The sequence below is a fragment of the Felis catus genome, chromosome C1, assembly GCF_018350175.1.
Source record: "Felis catus isolate Fca126 chromosome C1, F.catus_Fca126_mat1.0, whole genome shotgun sequence".
Classification (NCBI taxonomy): Eukaryota; Metazoa; Chordata; class Mammalia; order Carnivora; family Felidae; genus Felis; species Felis catus.
In genome coordinates, this window is record NC_058375.1 from 150,109,294 (window position 1) to 150,119,436 (window position 10,143).

Consider the following 10,143-nt stretch of genomic DNA (forward strand, 5'->3'; position numbering starts at 1 on the left):
AAGAGGACAAAGATTAGAATCCAGGGAAGACAAAGGCTAGAAATCATGGTGCAGATACTGGAAAGGAGGAACTGTCTCAGAGAGAAGTGGATATCTGCAGCAGGGTCTCTTGAGTCTTTTGGTGATTACTAATGTATACATGCATGAGAAGAAACTACCTGCAGCTGGGTTAAAAACCACTCAAGGTCAGTAAGTAGTCAAATTCAAGGACCTCACATAAGGTTGGAAATAGTTTGTGTTTATGTCAGCCAGAGTGGAAAGACCTAGTACTTAGGCAATGATTAGAACCCTAAGTAGGGCTAAATTGGCCCTAGACTAAAGTCTGATCTACACCTATTCTAACAAAGTTTAGAGGCAAGCCTTAAAATAATGCAACTGATTTCAAATTACTTAAGCATAAAAATAAAACATAATATTATTTAAAGGAATATAAAACATCCAGCAACAAGCACCATATAATCATTAAGTCCAAAACCCTACCAGGCATCCAAATACGCAGACAATATAATCCATAACTAGGGAAAAAACAATCCATACAAACAGACAGAATGATGAAACTAGCAGACAAGAATATTAAAACAGCTATTATAATATGCTTAATGTGTTTAAGAAAATATAAGCAGTATGAGAAGAAAAGTGGGAGACAAAAAATAAATGATATTTATATAAAGAACATTTTAGAGTTTTTAAATAAATGACAGTCCAACATCTGAAATGAAAAATGTACTGGGTGAAATTAACATCAAATTAGTAATTGTGGAATAAGTGATCAGTGAACTTGAAGACACAGCCATAGAAACTATCTGAAATGAAGCACACAGAGGAAAACAAGACGAAAAAAATAACTGGACAGCAGTAACCTATAACCTTAAACAGTCTAATATACATTTAATTAGAGTCCCCACTCATAAGTGGAGATAGAAAAAATATTTAAAGAAATACTGATCAAGAACTTTCTAAATTTGGTAAAATTTCAAACTCATCAATCTAAGAAACTCAACAAATCTGGCATATTTTACATATAGGACAAAGCACACCGTAATCAGATTGCTGAAAACCACTAACAAAAGGAAAAAAAGTCTTAAAAGCAGAGAATACAGACACATTATGCTCAGAGGAACAAAGATAGGAACGATAGAAGAATTCTTATCAGATGTTATGCAAGCCAGATGATAGTACACAGACATCTTTAAAGCACTAAAGGAAAAGAAATCTGTCAACCTAGAATTCTTTAACCAGTCAAAATGAGAAGTTAAAAAAAAAAGACATTCAGAAATATAAAAGCTGAAGGAATTTATCATCAGTATGTCTGTACTTCAAGAAATATTTTTAAAAATTCATCAGGGAGAAGAATATAATACCAGAGGGAAATTTGGATCTATGCAAAGAATGATGAACACTAGAAATGGAAAAAATATGGGTAATATAACTGACATATTTTTCTTACCTTAATAATTTCTTTAAAAACAAATTATCTGTTTGAAGCAAAAATATCAACAATGTATTATGGAGGTTATAGCATATGTAATAGTAAAAAGCATGACAAAAATAACCAAGGACAAGAAGGAGAATATGGAAGTAACTGTTGTAGGGTTCTTACCCTTCTCCCTACATAGGGTATAATATTATTTAAAAGCAGACAGTGATAAGTTAAAAATGTAAATTGAGAACCCCAAGGTAACCACAGTAGTAATGAAACAAAGATACATAGCTAAGAGCCAATAGTGACGATAAAATGGTTTCATAAGAGAACACTCAGTTAACCTAAAAGAGTAGGAAATGGGGAGCAGGGAAGAAATAGTGAATGGAACAAAAAGAAACAAATAGAAAAGTAGTATATTTAAACTCAACCACATTGTTAATCACATTAAATGTAAATAGTCTAAATGTCCCAATTAAAATGCAAAGATTGTGAGATTGGATCCAGAACCCCAAAATCTAAAAACACAGGTTAAAAGTAAAAAAATGAAAAAATAATACCATGCAAACACTTACTAAGTAAAAAAGTTGAAGTAGCTTTGTTAATATCAAACAGAGTAGAATTGAGAACAAGGAACAATAACAGGGAAAGAAGAACATTTCTTTAATAATAAACAAGTCAGTTTATCAAGGGCATATAGGAATTGTAAATGTGCATGCACTTACTAACAGTGCTGCAAAATACATGAAGCAAAAACTGATAGAACATAAAAGAGAAATAGATAAATCCACAATTACAGGCAGAAATTTTAACACTATTCTTTCAGTAATTGATAGAGCAAGTAGACAGAAAATCAGAAATGATATACAATAGTCAAACAATACTGTTAACCAACCTGACCTAAGTAATATAGAACATTCCATCTAAGAACAGAAAAACATACATTCTTTTCAAATGGACACAGAACATTTATCGAGATACCAGAATCTGGGCCATAAAACAAGTGTCAGTAAATATAAGATTGAAATCATAGAAAGCATGTTTTCTAATCAAAAAAGATTTAAGTTAGAAATTGATAACAGAGAGGTGCCTGGGTGGCTCAGCTGGTTAAGCTTCTGACTCTTGATTTCTGCTTAGGTCATGATCTTGTGGTTAGAGAGTTCGAGGCCTACACATAGGGCTCTGCAGTGACAGTATGGAGCCTGCTTGGGATTCCCTCTGTCTCCCTCTCTCTCTGCCCCAACCTCCCTCTCAAAAAGATATCTGAAAATCCTAAATATTTGAAAAAATGAGTCAACACATTTCTAACTAATCCACGGTTCAAAGAAGAAATCACAATGGCAAGTTAGAAAATATTTTTAGATGAATGAAAGTGGGGCACCTGGGCAGCTCAGTCTGACTTCAGCTCAGGTCATGATCTCTCAGTTCGTGAGTTTGAGCCCCATAACAGGCTCTGTGCTGATAGCTTGGAGCCTGGAGTCTGCTTCAGATTCTGTGTCTCCCTCTTTCTTTGCCCCTCCTCTGCTCATGGTCTGTCTGTCTCTCTCTCTCTCAAAGATAAACATTTAAAAAAATTTAAAAAGATGAATGAAAGTAAAACAGAACAAAATAAAATCTGTCAGGCATAGCCAAAACAATATTTATTAAAAGGAAATTTATACCGTTAAGTATGTTAAAAAAGGAGAAAATTCTTAAATCAATGATCCAAGCTTAAATCTTAAAAAAACTAGAATAAGAAAAGTAAAGAAAGCTTAATGTGAACAAGAGGAATGAAATAATAAAGACAAAGTCAGAATCTTTGTAATAGCAAATAAGAAGACAACAGAGAAAAACAACAAAACCAAAAGTTGGGTTTTTAAAAAGATTAGTAATATTGATAAACTTTTAGATTGATCAGAAAATAAAGAAATAAAATACAACCAATATTAAGAATGGGAGAGGTGAAATTACTCCAGATTCTACAAGTATTTAAAAGATAATAAGGGAATATTATGAACAGCTTCATGGCATCAAATTTGATATAAAGATAAAATGAACAAATTTATGAATGACACAAATTAGGTAAATACACTTAAGGAGAAATAGATACCACAAATAGTCCTAAATTTACTCAAGAAATTAGGTAAGTAGTTAAAAACTTGTCCAAAAAGAAAATTGTATGTCAAGAAAGGTTTACTGGTTAATTAACCAAATGTTTAATTAAAAAAAAAAAAAAACCTCCACTATTTCTATGCAACCTCTTCCAGAAAACACATCAGAAAGGAACACTTCTCAACTCATTTTATGAGGCCAGCATAACACTAATACCAAACCCATGAAAGACAAGGGAAAAAACTAGAGACCACCAATCTTCATGGACAGAGGTAATAAACTTTGACAAAATTTTGGTAAATCATATCCAACAATAAAAAGATAATGCATCATGACCAAGTGGCATTCATCATAGGGATACAAGGTTGTTTTCACATCTGAAAGTCAATCAATGGAATTTACCACATCAATAGACTAAAAAAGAAGAGTCCTATAACCATCTTTACAGATGCATAAAAAATATTCGACAAAATTCAACATTCATTCATGAAAAAACTCTCAGCACAATACAAATAAGAAGGAACTTCCTCAATATGATAAAGAGAATTTACAAAAACCTACATCTTACATCGCAATTAATGGTAAAATACCAAAGCATTTCTGCTCAGGTTAGGAACAAGACAAAAATGTTTACTCTCATCATTTTTTCCCCAACACAGTACTAGAGATATTAACTGGTGCAATATGGTTAGGAAAGAAATAAAGGCACACACATAAGAAAGAATATTATTCTTTACAGATAACGTAATTACCTACCTAAAAAATTAATGAGTGAATTTAGCAACAACTTATGATACATGGCCAATATACAAAAATCAGATGTATTTCTATGCTATCAATGATTGGAAATTAAAATGAAAACGCCATTTACAAAAGTATCAAAAATGAAATATTTAGGATTAAGTTTAAAAAAAAATATTTAAAATATGTGCAACAGAATCTATAAAACATTGCTGAGAGAAATAAAAGATCTAAATAAATGAAGAGAAAGGCCATCTTTATGAATTAGAAGAGTTAATACTGTTAAAATGTCAATTTTCCCCAAATTGATATATAATTTCAGCATGATCCCAATAAAATTTAGCAATATTTATGAATCTCACAAGGTGAATCTATAATGTATATAGAGATAAAAAGGAACTAAAATAACCAACATGCTTTTGAAGAAGAGCCAAATTATAGGATTTATGCAATCTGAATTTGAGTTACCACAAATAACTCATTAAGATAGCATCTTAATAGTGTCTCATTAAGTATCTCATTAAGGTAGCGTAATATTGGTGTATAGAGCAATGGAACAAAATAGAATCCAGAAACAGACTCTCATATATATGGTCATCTGCTTCTTGACAAAACTGTTGAGGGTATTCAACAGGGGAAATATAGTCTTTTCAATAAATAGTATTAGAACAAATGAATATCTGATTCTAAGATGAAACACAACTGTTACCTCATAACATACACAAAGATGAACTCAAAATGGATCATAAAAATATAAAAGCTCAACTAGATAACTTCTAGAAGAAGTGACCTTGGTTAGCAGAGATCTGTTAGATAGGAAACCAAAAGCACAACGTATAAACCAATAAGTGGTTACACTGGACTTCTTTAAAATAAAGAATGGGAATATTTTGATATGCAAAAGACTCTTTTAAGAAAGAAGGGCAAGCCATACCCTGGAAAAAATATTTGTGAAAATACATATCTAATAAAAGACTTTAACTGGAACATATAAGAATACTTAAACTCAATAATAAGAAAACAACATGATAAACATTGGGCAAATATCTGAATAGACATAGATATATGAATGGCAAATAAGCATATGAAAAGATGTTCAACATCATTATCATGAAGAAAAAGTAGATTAAAGCCTCAATTACCATTGCCTATCCACTAAAATGACTACGGTTAAAAACTGACAGTATTTTGCATTGGGAAGGATATGATTCAAATGTAACTCTCACACATTGCTGGTGGGAATGAAAAAGTACAACTTTCAAAAACAATTTGAGTTTCTTTTAATGTTAAAAATATACAACATACAACTCAGCAATACCACTTCTAGAGTATCTAAGGTATCCAAGAGAATTAAAACATTTTCACACAAACGCTTATACTCAAATATTCATGGCTTTCTTAATAATAACCCCAAACTGGAAATAACCAACATGTCCATCACTTGGTAAGTGGATAAACAAATTTTAGTCATCCTTACAATAATGTTCTACTCTGCAACAAAAACAAATGAAAGATTGGTACACACAGCACGAATAATACTCAGAAACATTGTGCTTAGGAAAAGAAACACAGAAAAAAAGTACATGGTCTGTGGAGTTTATATGAAGTTCTACAAAAGACAAAACAATAATAACCAAAAGCAAATTATTGATCGTAAGTGGGTGGAGGCGGGACTAGGACATTGGCTCTGGAAGGGCATGAGGGAATTTTTGTCTGTGTGATGGAAAAGTTCTTCATTACATTTGTGGTTGTGGTCACATGGCCATATACAGTTGTCAAAATTCATTAAACTGTACGCTTAAAATTTTTTTATTGAATAAATTATACCTCTATAAAGGTGATTTTAAAAAGTTAATCAATTTTTCACCTATGAAACTGGCAAGACCCAGAAGTTTGATAATGCACTTTATTGATAGGCCTTTGAAGAAACAGACACTGTTATGCGTCATTTGTGTATTTGTATAAAATAGTTCATTATGTTATAATGGGCCATTTGGTAGTATCTGTCAAAATTACAAATATGTGTGGCCTTAGACGCAGAAACTCTATTTCTCAGAAATTACCCTAGTCATATACTTGCACATGTGTGAAAAGTTTATGTACAAGAATATGTTCTACCTTGTGTGATAGTAAATGATTGGAAATAAACTGAATGTCTATTAATGGGGAACTGGTTCAATAAATTAAAGTACGTCATACTATAGAACACCAGACCGGTGTTGAAAAGAACGTGGAAGACTTTTGTAAATTGAAGATACATTGTAAATTGGAAAAAGCAAGGTGCTCCAAAATATGTAAAAGAAATGTGAAGAAATGTAGATGAAAAAAGAAGCCATATTGGCTTAAGCACACTTAAAAATTCTCTGGAAGGGCAAATATGCTAACAAAATGGTTACCCATTGGGAAAAAGAGGAAACTGAAAAAAATGGAACACTGTATACATTTTATACTTTTTGAGTTTTAATTCTAAAAATAAAATAATATCTTAATAAAAATGAGAATTCATAAAGTATCTGTAATATAAACACAAATATATGATAAAAAAAATCCCTGAGAAGAAAAACATGTATCTAAGGGGAAAACAAAGAATGTGGATGCTAAATAAGGATTTGGGTGAAGTTAATTATGATGCAAATTGATTAGACATTTAATTAGTGGTCTTAAATCTTTCAGACATGCATGAAAGATGAACAAATGATGTCTATAAAAGAAGTTATAAAAATCTTGAAAACACACTCATGAAAATGTATTAAAAATATTCAACTCGGGGCGCCTGGGTGGCTCAGTTGGTTAAGCATCAGACTTCGGCTCAGGTCATGATCTCACGGCTCGTGAGTTCAAGCCCCGCGTGGGGCTCTGTGCTGACGGCTCAGAGCCTGGAGCCTGTTTCAGATTCTGTGTCTCCCTCTCTCTCTGACCCTCCCCCGTTCATGCTCTGTCTCTCTCTGTCTCAAAAATAAATAAACGTTAAAAAAAAATTAAAAAAATATTCAACTCAATGTACAACTTAGTATCTAAGGATGACACTATTAAGATAATTACCATCCTTATTCAAGAAATAATTATAGAAAACCTATTGCAGCTATCTCACTGTGTCTACAGGATGCATGAAGCAGAGACCTACTTCTTCCCTTTAGAATGCTAAGAATTCTTGATGAGGACAAGACTCAAACACATGAAAAGTTAAATAAATACAAGCTAAAATATGTCAGGACATGCCTGTATGACCAGAAAGGCTTCAGCAAGGAGATGGTTAATGAGGTGGGCCAAGATAGTGAGTAGGAATAAATGGGAAGGGCCACTCTTTCTAGGATGACATACATTGTTTCAGCAGTGGGAGGGAACTTAGGGAGGGAATGGAACAATGCACAGGTCAGACCAGAGGGAAGGACTTCATGTGAGAGATGGAGAAGATGAAATAAGGGCGTAAGAGACTGTGATGTGGAACTTACAGGCACATGATACCACCGGAAGCTTGGAGCAGGGTGAGCCCTGCAGACTGGAGTTGTAAGTAAAGCATATCCAGCTGCGGTGGGCAGGATGGATTGTGGCGCTGAGAGATTGCGGGCAGAGACCAATTAGGGAACTGTTGCAATAACTTAGGTGTGAAGTGATAACAGATTCTGGACAGGGTCTGGCTGAGGGATTGGAAAGGAAAGCATGGATCCAAAATGGATTACTTCACAGGACCAGTCAGATGTGTGGGAGAAAAGAAGGAAAGAGAAGAATCAAAACCATCTCCAGCGTTTGAGATTGTCCGGCAGAGACAAAGATAGTGCCATTGACAGAAAGAACAAAGTCAGGGAAGATGCTGTTTTAGAGGAGGAAGAGAGAGAGTTTGATTTTTAAAATATTGTATTGGAGTGGTATACTGTATATCAAGTAAAAATATCCAGATATAGTTAGGAGGAGACACCAGACTTGCATAATGCAAATATGGAAGCCATCAAAGGACAGAAGCATTAGGAGAGAAGTCTGGTGGAAGGGGAAGCTGATGAAGGAGAGCAATACAGACAAGGTGTCACCCCAGTTTAATGGCTGACACAGTAGGGAGGCTAAAGGGAATAAAGCCTGAAAAAAATCCATTAGGTGTGGTGCTTAGGAGGTTAGCAGTTCCAGTAAATTGGGCAGTTGAGGCTAGGATTCCAGGATTGTGGGGGAAGAGACTCCAGAGCATTAGAAACAGGGGATACTGACTACTTGGTTAAAGAATTGTCAAGAAAAGCAGGGAGAAAAATATAGACAGAGTACTACCAAATAGTCACATAGTTTGGAAAGCGCCAATAGAGGAGGAACCTGAAGAGGTATTGCACGTAAGTCCTGAAAGCAAGCACAAGAGGCTTAATATCCATGGTTGTATTAATTTTTAAAAGTTTGAGTGGATATTGACATTTTTATCAATGCATATATTAGAAATAAAACCAGTCTTCCAACGAAAGTGAGGAATAATGTATTTCTTGGCACTCTAGAATAGAGGTCCCAATCTAGATCCCCACAGGCTAAATCTGGCTCATAGACACATACTGTTGCTTGAGTGCCACAGTCCCCATCCCTCCCTGTGACCCCATAGCCAGCCTAACCATGTAGATATTTGCATTTTTTAAGTTTCTTTATTTATTTTGAGAGAGAAAGAGAGAGCAATCAGGGAAGGGGCAGAGAGAGGGAGAGAGAGAATCCCAAGCAGGCTCTGTGCATCAGGCTCAGCACAGAGCCTGATGTGGGGCTTGATCCCTTGAACTAGGAGATCATGATTTGAGCCAAAATCAAGAGTCAGATGCTTAACTGAGCCACCCAGGCACCCTGATATTTGCATTTTCAACTTCTGCTCTAATACTTTTTAATGTTAAAGCATCCAAATGAAAGGGAAACATTAAAATAAATAACCCAATAATTCAAGGCAAATACATCCTGACTCTGTCGGAATATACTATTTTTTTTAACACACTGAGTTTAGTAAATTTTACTTCTAGTTGTTACGTTCTTCTGAATTATCTCAATGTGCAGAGCCTGCCTCTGCCCCCAGCCCCAGGGCTCCCACTCACGAAGGACTGATAAAGTTTTGAGGGCTCTCACCCTTGCCTTTGCCTTGTGCTCCTGGTTGCTTGAGTGTTCCTTTTATCCCCTTTGGTTTAATTACCACGCAAGCCCTCTGTTGAGCTTTTAATTAGCAAGTTATCTTCATCTGAAGACTGGAAACCCTGGGCTCTTTCAGCATATATTAGACAGCTAAAATATGAAATTAAAGAAAACAGAGTTTTAGCCAACAGAAACAAGTGACTCATTTCCTTGTGAAAACACACAAGGTTTATGTTACTCTGGCAACGATATTCCAGAACAGCGTCTCTCCCCTCCCCATTTAGAGCTTTTATGTGTTCCTGTTACAGTCTGTGTTCTACGGTGACCTAATGTGGAACCAAGTCGGTCAGTGATTCATGAGACAGGAGAATGGTGCTTTCAACTCCGCTCATCCAATGTCCTTTTGACCGAAGGAAGCAAAGTTTACTTTGCACAAAGAGAGGAACTGTAAGAAGAGAGAAAGAACTCATGACAGAGTACTGTCCTAGCGTGGAAGTGTGGTCCCGCCGTGACTTTCAAAACACCACAACTGGCTCCAGTATGTTAGAATTCTAAGTGTTTTTCTAAAAGCGGCTGATTAAATCATAGTGTGCAACCTGTATGCTTGCCACGCAGGGAAATGAAGATTTAGAGACTGGTTTCGCAAAGACCCCAGATGTTTCTGGGGCCTCCCATCATGGGCGGGAATTTCATGGTGCTTAGGGCCAAAATTTCAATCCAAATCACTCCAACTCTCCAAAGCAGAAATGTGTAGAGCAAAAGAAGTTGCACTAATCCTCTCCCCACCCCCCCGCCACCCCCTAGGTTTTGAACTC

The 10,143-nt window shown here is 35.1% G+C and overlaps 1 long non-coding RNA gene across 2 annotated transcripts in view; it reads right to left on the reverse strand.

Annotated features, from left to right (window-relative positions):
- The window catches only part of LOC123379161, a 53,013-nt gene extending 43,163 nt beyond the window's left edge, over positions 1 to 9,850 (reverse strand). For both annotated transcript variants that reach the window (XR_006583248.1, XR_006583249.1), the window contains exon 1: positions 9,326 to 9,850. This is a non-coding gene — a long non-coding RNA (uncharacterized LOC123379161). The remainder of the gene's footprint in view (positions 1 to 9,325) is intronic.
- Positions 9,851 to 10,143: the final 293 nt, after the last annotated feature.